This window comes from Acomys minous, assembly GCF_964271855.1.
Source record: "Acomys minous genome assembly, chromosome: 16".
In the NCBI taxonomy this organism is placed as follows: domain Eukaryota; kingdom Metazoa; phylum Chordata; class Mammalia; order Rodentia; family Muridae; genus Acomys; species Acomys minous.
The window spans coordinates 48900792-48910677 of record NC_140498.1 but is presented as its reverse complement, the minus strand read 5'-3'; the positions used below and the strand labels follow the sequence as shown (position 1 = coordinate 48910677).

General features: G+C 50.1%; 1 protein-coding gene across 1 annotated transcript in view; it reads left to right on the top strand.

Annotated features, from left to right (window-relative positions):
* The first annotated feature begins 815 nt into the window (after positions 1 to 815).
* Positions 816 to 9886, top strand: part of LITAF (lipopolysaccharide induced TNF factor) — a 38637-nt gene continuing 29566 nt past the window's right edge. Inside the window, exon 1 of the mRNA XM_084763179.1 lies at positions 816 to 926. The gene's annotated coding sequence lies outside the window, so the exon portion shown is untranslated. The remainder of the gene's footprint in view (positions 927 to 9886) is intronic.

The window sequence follows — 9886 nt, the reverse complement described above, 5'->3', positions numbered from 1 at the left end:
CCACCACGCCTGGCCTGAAGCAGAATCTTAACACTAAGACTATATGTTTTAAGAGAGAGAGAGAAAGAGAGAGAGAGAGAGAGAGAGAGAGAGAGAGAGAGAGAGAGAGAGAGAGAGAGAGTGTGTGTGTGTGTGTGTAGGTGTGGGTGGGGTGGGGTGGGGTGGGGGCGGATGGGTTGTTGAGACTGGGTCTCCCTGTGTATCCTAGGTGGCTTCAAGCTTCCAGTGTCTCCCAGATTAGCTTCAACTTTTTTGAGAAACTGTTTCAGACTTCCAAAGCATTGGGGTTGCAGGCCTATGTCACTATATTCATGCATGAGGCACGGGACAAACTCAGGGTTTCATTGCATGCTTTGCCAGCCCTCTAGCAGCTGAGCTGCAGCCGCGCTGCTTTTTGGTTTCTTGAGGCAGGTCTCTGATGAAGTCTTAGCTTGCCTGAACTCACTGTGGTAGATCCGGCTGACCTCGAATATTTATGCCTCTATCTCTTGTACAGTTCTTTAATAGAATTTGAATACTAGGCCTTCATCAGCCACATGACATTCAAATATTGTCTCCTATTCTGTGGGTTCTCTCTACGACTTTTGGGAGTGTGTGGTTGGGGCTCTTAGAAACAAAGAGTAATCTCGCCCCGCCTTCTCCCAGGCCTCGCGGCTTGAAGAGTCCGCCTCCCGCCCGACCGCCCCTCGGTACCGCCTCCGCGCTCCCTGCCTCTCGGGAGCCCTCTCCGGTCGCAGATTCCTCCGCACCCCGCGTGCCTCTAGGTTGTTGCTCCATCCCTTCAAGGCCCCGCCCCATCAGGCCCTTTTCCCAAGCCACGCCCCCGAAACATCCCCGCCCCGGCTTGCCCTGCCTCCCCGGAGCCTTCCCGGCCCGCGCGCGCGGCCAGCTCAGACCTCCTGGCTAGACTGGCGGCGCGGGCGGCGGTGAGTGCGCGCGGTTGGGTGCAGCGTGGGAAGCGCCAGACGCGGGGCGCTGGGCACTGGAGGGGGTGCATCGGTAGCGGAGCATGTGCTCTGGCACCTGCGTAGAGCCCTGGGGCACCGCGCTCTCCTGCTCTGGGCAGGCAGGATTGAGGGCCAGGGGTTCCAGCCGTGCTCCGATAGTGTTTGGTCCGCAGGCCCGGGCTACCGGCTCCCCTTTGAACATCCTCGGATGATGCCCCTGAGGCTTATAGGAAAAGGGGCGGTTTTCTCTGCCTCCCTCTGCCTTGCCCTGCCTCCCCGGAGCCTTCCTGGCCCGCGCGCGCGGCCAACTCAGACCTCCCGGCTAGTTTCTAAGTTGAGATTTGGAGAATGATCGCTCGTGGACTCTGAAACCAAAAGTGAATAGATGAAAAAGTAGGATAAGTTTCCGGATGCTCTTTGGCTGCCACCGGCTCACGCGTCCGCTTTTTGGTCCTTATCCATGTTGTTTTCACGCGGGGATCCCAGTCTGGGGCGGGCGTATCGGAGCGCAGAGGACCTGTAGAATCGCGAAGCTCGGAGCCCAGGCGAAGGTGGACGTGGCCCTGCCTGCCTCCTACCCAGCCCAATTCTTGGGTTAGGTCAGTGTGCGTCCAGACGGTGCGCTTGATCTTCTTTCGGGTTGTGCTCAGAGCTTCCCGTTCAGGCTTAAGAGGAAGAGGTGAAGGGAGCATGGGTGTGTTCTAGAAAGGCAGAGCTCCGTTGATCGTGTCGTTTGGACATTCCCTAGTATTTTGTTGGGTTTTGTGCTTCCGGATAGTGGAGCTGATGTCATTTTCTGTTGGACTCCGCGGTAGTCATTGGGAAATACAGTTCGTGGAAGTCATAGGGTGCTCTAAGATCCTGTGAGCTTTTTGCTGTTTTGAAACAGGGCCTTATGATGTCTAGGCTGGCAGCCCAGCTCTGTATTGTAGCTGAGGCTGGTCTTGAACTCCTGGCCCTTCTGCTTCCATAGTGTTGAGACTACAGGGTTGTGCCACGGAGCCCGCTCCTTCAGCCTTTTAAAAATCAAATTGTCCTCCCCCGGGCATGGTGAGCTGGCTCAGGGACTCCTGGACTCCATATTGGAGTCCTTTAAGACAAATAATTTTCACCAGTAGATGCTTGCCTGTCCTTCTGCCCTCTGCTCCAGCCTTCTCAGATTGGTTCTTTTTAAAATAGAACTAATGTAGAGAGAAAGGCGGCAGAGAAGGGTGCTGGGTGGTATCAGGAATTCCTCCAGTGTTTGGCGATATCGGTTGCATCAGAATCCAGAGGGTGTGTCACTTGCTCTACCTGGCCTAGAATAGCACCCATACTGCACCTGGCTCTCTTCTCAGCCAGTCCTTCCTCTGCCTTCTGAACTTGTACCAGGCCATCTAAGAAGCATTGCAGACCTACTGTGTGAGAGGATCGTTGTCCGTTTTCCTGTTATACTAGAGGCATTACTCCTGAATGGTTTTATTCCTGCCTGAAAAAAAAATACCGTTGTGATGTTTTACTGAATTAAGTGACCCAGTGATTGCTCTAAGATCTATCATCAGTGTCTTGAGCTACTAGGTAGAATTAGTTTCCTGTCTTTGGCAGATACATTTCCTTTGTCCTTCAGTCACCTGTATGGTCTGGCCCTGGGAGGGGAAAGGACTACTCCTTGTCCTGTGAACATGATGAAAGAATGGCTCCTGGCCCCGAGGAGTGGCTTACTCTATGGGTGAAAAAGCAGGCATGCTGTTGAAAAGTTCAGGGCTTAGTTTGGAATCGCAGCTAAGGCAGTTGTGTGTGTGTGTGTGTGTGTGTGGGGTGTACCCAGACCGAAGAGGCTGAGGCCTGAGCACAGTACACCTAAGCAGAAGGATCTGAACAAAGCCGCAGGAGAGGCGCAGACAAACCCACTATCGAAGACAGTGAAAAGGGAACCTACCGGGAGTCAGGGGCTGGTAGGCATTTCCAGCCTAAGCTAATTTTTCAGAAGATAAGCAGTTCCTGCTTTCCTGCCTTAATTTAACCCAGCCATCCCTGCTGATGTGGGCATGGCCTCACACCACTGTGGGAATGGGCAGGACTCTTCCTCTACCTCAACAGCAAATTTTCCTTCGAATTTCCCCCAAAGCTCCCATGGGGGGGGGGGGGGAGAGGAAGGTGGCCTGTAAGAGGAAGCCCTGGAGTCTTGGCACCAGCCATCTGTGTTCTGTTTGTTTTGGCTTTCTGCTGCCATGAAAATAGCCCAGGGAGCCAGGTGGCCTATATCCACAGGTAAATAGACTGTTCTGCGTTTCTGTCTCTGCAGCCCGTTTGGCCAACCATGGGCTGACTCTGAACTTCTTGATAGTGTTTACCTGCTGTGGAATTGCTGTTTGAGGTCAAGTGCTGCTTTCCGGGGGTCCTCATAACTTCATTTTATTGTTGAGCATTCATCGACAGTCTGGACAGTGGTGACAGCAGCGCTAGACCCATTGAAGTTGTCACTTGGCTACAGACCTTTGGAGAATTGTGTGCCATATTTTAGATTTGTAGACAAAGGTGTGGCTCTGTCTCAGCATCCTAAGAGTCACATCCAAAATGCCTTCAGCAAAAGACAAGTTAACTACAGGAAAGTGTAACAGGTCCAAGAGCCTTCAAATATGAAGACCGAAGACCCTGAGATGGATATTTATTTCTATAAGGGTGACCCATGGTGGGGCTGGAGCACATCTGCTCAGTCTTTCTGGTCCTCTGTGTGAATTTCTTTCTCCTGGAGATGGGGCAGCACTCCAAGGTTTTAACAACTATGACAGTCAAGAGAAGCGCTCTTTCCTCTTATTTCTAATGTATGTATATTGGGACTGGAGAGAGAAGGACCTGAGCTCATTTCCACCATTATAGCTCTGAGGGGGACTCTCATGCCCTCTTCTGGCCTCTGTGGGCACTGCACTCATATCCACACACCCACATCTGGACTCATAGCACCTCATACATATTAAACAGGATCTCATGGGCCAGGAGCTAACTACTTAGACTAGCCAGGCTCACTGGCCAACTAGTGAGTACTGGAGATAGAAAAGCCAATCTCCCCAGTGCTGGGAGTACAAGCGTATGCCACCATGCTGGCTTTTTCTGTACTTGAGAAGGATTGTACTCCAGTGCTCAGGCTAGCACAGCAGCAGTGTAGCCAGGTGCCGCCTGCAGGGTTAGAGTAACTGCTCCTGTTATGACACCTGCCAGTGGGGAGGGCAGGCAGGACCAAGTCAGAGGGAGACAGTGCTTCTGAGGCCCCTGAGGCCCCAGCAGTGTCCTTTCCTGTTCAGAGTCACCAATATGCCCACTGCGTTCTTGGTAGTTTCATTGTCTGTGTCTCAGTAGGCTAATAATGGGTAACAGCTCCACTCGAGAGCCTTAACTCCCCCGGGTCCAGGCCTGGCAGGTGTGTCCAGCCTTCTGACATCATCACTGATATCATCTACAGAGTTCACACTGGTGAACCCTGTGGCCAAGTTACAAAGAGTTGTATTGTGTCTCGTTCCCCCCCCCCTTGGGGTGCATCTTGCTTCTGGGGCAAAACCGGCATATGCCTAGGTAACTTCAGGAAAGTGATGGAGTGCTTAAGCCATTTGTGACCCACGGAGCTTCTGAGCCACCTAAGAGTTCAGTGTGGCCTGGATATGATGCCACACACCTCGTTCCAGCCCCTACGAGGCTGGGGCCAGAGGATTGTTTTGTGGCCAGTTTGGGCTGCTGCATAGTGAGACTCTTGCCTCGGGAAACCCAACTAGCAAAAATAAAAACAAAACCTAAAATAGCAACAGGAAATTTAGCTTTGTCTTATTTACCTTGGTTCCAATGAAATTTATAGATCATGTGCCAATATTTGATCTTTAAAAAAAAAAAGATTTATTCATTAAAAAAAAAATGTATGAATTCTTTATCTGCATGCACACCCGCAGGCCAGAAGAGGGCATCAGGTCACATTATAGATGGTTGTGAGCCACGATGTGGTTGCTGGGAATTGAACTTGGGACCTCTGGAAGAGCAGCCAGTCTCTCCAGCCCCATGTGCTGATATTTGGGGATTTTTTTTGTTTGTTTGTTTTTGGAGACAAGATTTGTCTGTGTAGCCCAGGCTAGCCTTGAACTCAGGGATCCACTTGCCACTGCTGGGATTAAAGGTGTGCACCACCACTGCCTGGTTTAAAATTTTTATATTAAAAACTAGCCAGAGGACTGTGGAAATGGCTCAGCGGGTAAAGACACTCGCTGCTAAGTCCTACGATTTGAATTCAGTCCCCAAGATCCATGTAATGGAAGGAGAGACTTACGTATGACTTCCACACCTAAGGTGTCCTCTCACCTCCTACTTGCACCCTAGCACACATGTCCACATACAAACTAGATAAATGTAATTTACAAATAAACAGTAAAACCCAGCAGGATTTCAGGAAATGTGGGAGCCGAAATCAGACATAGTTTGAGGAAGGGTGTGAGGCGGGTACCCGCTTTCTTTGTTGGGTGGCCCTGTCTTTTTCATTGAGCCCGTTTTTCCTTGGTCACTGTAATCAGGACACACAGGATCTGATACCTGGTCAGGCTTATTGCTGCCTTCGCTGCTGTTATGAAAAGCTGTCATTCATGGGGGCGCCTGGAATGCTGTCTGCCTGGGATCCCCAGGGAAGTGGTCCACGCTGATTGTAGGGCACACTCCGGCTCGCTGCGGAATCGTTTTTTCCATTCCACAAATCAGTGTAATTTGTAGTTATGCTGTATTTGAACCCTGTGGTAACTTTATCTTTGCCTTGTGGGACATATGACCCTGCAGAAACCACTGGAACTCAGAAGATGGAATTTGAAAACATTTCTGTGAGATATTTGACCCAGAGCTTCTGGGTTTCCCCTCAAGGTGTATGGTGAAGTTTGTCAGGGCAGGCTCAGCAAATGCCATTTCTTCTTTCCTCAAAGAGGCCTTTAGCCTGAGGCCTGAGGTTGCCCTTTTGTCTAGTCTGCTCTTCTTCCTCTTTCTGAAGCGTTGGAGACGCCCCTTCCATTCTCCTTGTCTGGCCGCCAGTGTCCTCTCCAGGTTAAATTTTCTTGACGGTAGTGGAGGTGATGCAGGTCTTGTATTGTACAGACTGCGGCTGGTGCTCTGAATTTAAGAGTTTTTAAGCAGCGTTTGGTCTCCTGGTCATACCCTTCCTGGGTTTAGACAGGCCTGCTCCTTCATGCACACGATTTCCTAAGGGAGCTTTCGCTTCTTCTTCCAAGACCTCAAAGACCAGGTCCCTGCGGCCTTCTCAGCTGGTTTTCCTTCTTGTTTACAAACTAGGCCACTTTCTAAGGCTTGCTTCCCTCCGCACACCAGCTCCTTCCGGGACTGGAGTCATTTCTCTGATCTCCATATTCATGCTCTGAGCCTTCTGTTTCCTTTCTAGGGCTAGGGCAGTGGGGCAGTGAGCACAGCAGTGGAAATGAAGGATTCTTTTTCTTTCTGGAAGAATTGATTTTTTTTAGAGGATTACGTTGGTGGTTAAAAAGCCGCTTTATCTCTCTGAGGGCCTTGCCCTTTTGTGTGTTGATCTGATACCTAAATCTAGAAAGCCGGTTCTCTATCCAGGGCAGCCTGTCTGGAGCCTGTATTTCCCACAGCTTGTACCACCCATATGTGGCTGAAAAGGAGGGAGGGAGGGAGGGAGGGAGGGGCTGGGGACTGCGTTCAGTTTGGAGGTGACTTTGAAAACCATTATTTGGCTGAAATCCTGGGGCCTCATCTCTTTAAAGTTTATTTTAGTGCCGGGCGTGGTAGGGCACACCTGTAATCCCAGCACTCGAGAGGCAGAGGCAGGCGGATCGCTGTGAGTTTGAGGCCAACCTGGTCTACAAAGCCAGTCTAGGACAGCCAAGGCTACACAGGGAAGCCCTGTCTTGAAAAACAACAACAACAAAAAGGTTATTTTAAACTTTTTTCCCCTTCTGTTTTTGCTATGGCTGGCCTCACGTAGCCTAGGTTGCTCTAAAGCCCCAAGCCTGGCTGTTTGAACTATGGATCCCTCTGGCTCTGCCTCCTAAGTGCTGGAGTAAGGGACTAGATCACCAAACCTAGCTACTTTTCTTTTTTTAAGTATGTACGTATGTGTGGTGCGTGTGCATGTGTATATTCCTGCGTGTGTGTGTGTGTGTGTGTGTGTGTGTGTGTGTGTACCCCCAACGTTGATGTCAGATTTCTTCCTCAGTTGAGGCTGGGGCTTGTGATGACCCTAGAGCTCCCTATTGGCTGGTCTGGCTAGCCAGCTGCCCTGCCCCCCAGCCCCCACTCTGACTGGGAACACTGGGGTTATAGGCACCTGCCCTTGCCTGCCTGCCTTTTTACATGGGGTCCAGGATCTGAACTCTGAGCCTGCCATTTACATGGCAAGGCTCTATCCACTGAGACATCTCCTCAACCCTTATTCCTCTTTTCTTTTTCTTTAAAAAATTATTATTTTTTAAAACAGGATCTCATGTTTTTTGTAGCTTAGAACTTGTTATGTAGACAAGGCTGGCCTCGAACTTACAGAGATCCACCTCCCTCTGCCTCCAGAGTGCTACGATTAATGCATGTGCCACTACACTCAGCTAAAGTAAACAATTTTTAAAAATTGCATCTGGGAAGGGATAACCATTGAGATGTAATATGAATATATTAATAAAATAAAATAAAAAAAAACAAAAAAATTACATCTGGGGCTGGAGAGATGGCTCAGTGGTTAAGCGCACTGACTGCTCTTCCAGAGGTCCTGAGTTCAATTCCCAGCAACCACCTGGTGGCTCACAACCATCTTCAATGGGCTCTGATTGCTTCTTAGACAGAGCACTCTTACACAAAAATACATAAACAGATAAATCTTTACAAATTGCATCTGTTTGGTTGAGACACGTTATCCCTGAGTATCCCAGGTCACATTTAAATCCATTACCCTCCTGCCTCAGTCTCCCAAGGCTGTGATCGCAGGTGTTGGCCATCCTGCTTGCCCTAAAGAAAATGGCTTTTAAAAAAAATCACTTAATTTTATTTTTAGGGTGTGGCTATTTCACCGGTGTATTTGTCTGTATACTACTTGAATGCCTGGTGCCCACATAAGCCAGAAGATGCTATCAGATCCTCTGGCAATAGAGATACAGACTGTTGGGAGCTGCCACGTTGATGCTGAGAATCCAGTCTAGCTGGGGCTTGCCACAGAGGAGCATAGTGCTGTCCAGTTGCAGAAACCGAACCTGTGACGCAACTGGGGCCCAGGAGAGGTAGTCATGCGTTTTTGTGGGGGGCCGAGCCTAAAGAGATCCCAAGTCTAACTCAAGGCGTCTGCCATCCTCAAAGCCACTTCAGCTGGTTGCCTGCGGCCATTGAGGTAGATGGGAGGCTCCCCTGGCCTCTCACATATTAGGGGACACTTACAGGCTTCAGGGACATTGTGGCTGGACCCTCACTACTGAGTCCTGGCTCTGGCCCTCGAAGGCCATTACTAGGTAAAGACCCAGAGCTGGGACCAGAATTCTGAATGACTGGCACTCTTTCACCACCCGCCCCCCCCCGCCCCGCCCTCTTCTTCTGTCTTTCCAGAGCATCTAGTGAATTCCAGGCTCACCAAGAGGTGCTGATAACTAAGCACTTACAAGGCACTCCAAACGGGCCTCCCAGTCACCTGGACGGGACAGTGCCTCAGGAAAAGCTGCTGGTCACGGGCAGGCCAGGTGGCTCCTCAGGTAATGGCACTTGCTGTGCAAGCCTGGTGGCCTGAGATCAGTCTGTGAAACCCACATATAGCGGAGTAGGGAACTGATTCCAGAAAGTGGTCCTCAGACCTTCACACTAACTCCTTGCCCCACCCCACAATAATTATATATATATATTCTAATATATATATATTAGAAAGCTGTTTGTTCTAGAGATTTCAGAACAAGCTGGGTGTGGTGGTGCACACCTGTAATCCCAGTCAGGAGGCTCAATCACTGCAAGTTCAAGGCCAGCCGGGTTTACATAGCAAGTCCATTTCAAAATACAAAAATATTAAGGGGAGGAAAAAAGGAAAACACGCAAAGTCTGCAGAAGTGGGCGTGGTCTTCTTGGCCACGGTCAGTTTGTATCGGTGCAGATACGCCCTGAGACGTTCTGCTCGTGTTATGTACTGCACTCTGTCTTGTCTGGGTTCTGCTTCGTTTTTAAAACACGCCTTTATCTTGTATTTATGGATGTATGTGAGCGCATACGTGCCTCAGCCTTAAGTCAGTGTGTAGCTCAGGCTGGCCGCAGACTTGCTAGGATTATACGTGTGTGCCATGATACTGGGCTCTCAGCAGAGTAATTTTAAGGGAGATCTTGTAACCCTAGGAGACTAAAGGTCCCAGTGACAAGAGCAGATGGCCAGTCTGGCTTCTGTCACTCCCAGGAAGCACTACAGCTTTCCCCCTGCAAGAGTGTTAACAGATAATGTGTCAGGAGGCGCGTCACAGGAAAGAGCAGGCCATATCCAGGAACCTAGTCATGGTCTCCAGATGTGCCTGCTGGGAGGACTGGGAACAGCCTGTGACAAAGTCCATCCACTCATGGTATTGACTTTTGGTCATCGCTCCAAAGCTGTTAGTAGGAGCCTTCCTGGTGAGGAGGACCTTCAGAATAGCCCCCCTGTGGCTGCGTCCATGGAGAAGGCAGAGGCGCCTGCAGTGCTGTGAGGTCCACAGAGGACACGGAAAACCCTGGAACTGTAGGGAGTTGTGAGCTGCCACATGTGTGCTGGGGACAGCATTCAGGGGTCCCTCACAAGAGTAGTGGTGTCTTAACAGCTGATCTTTCTCTTCAGCCCTGGAGCTTTTTTTTTTTCCTTTCCTCTGAAACAGGGTCTCATGTAGTCCAGGCTGGCCACAAACCAGCTATGTAACTGAGAGTAGCCTTCAAGTTTTGACTCTGCTGCTTCTGCCTACTGAATATTGGGGTAACAGGCC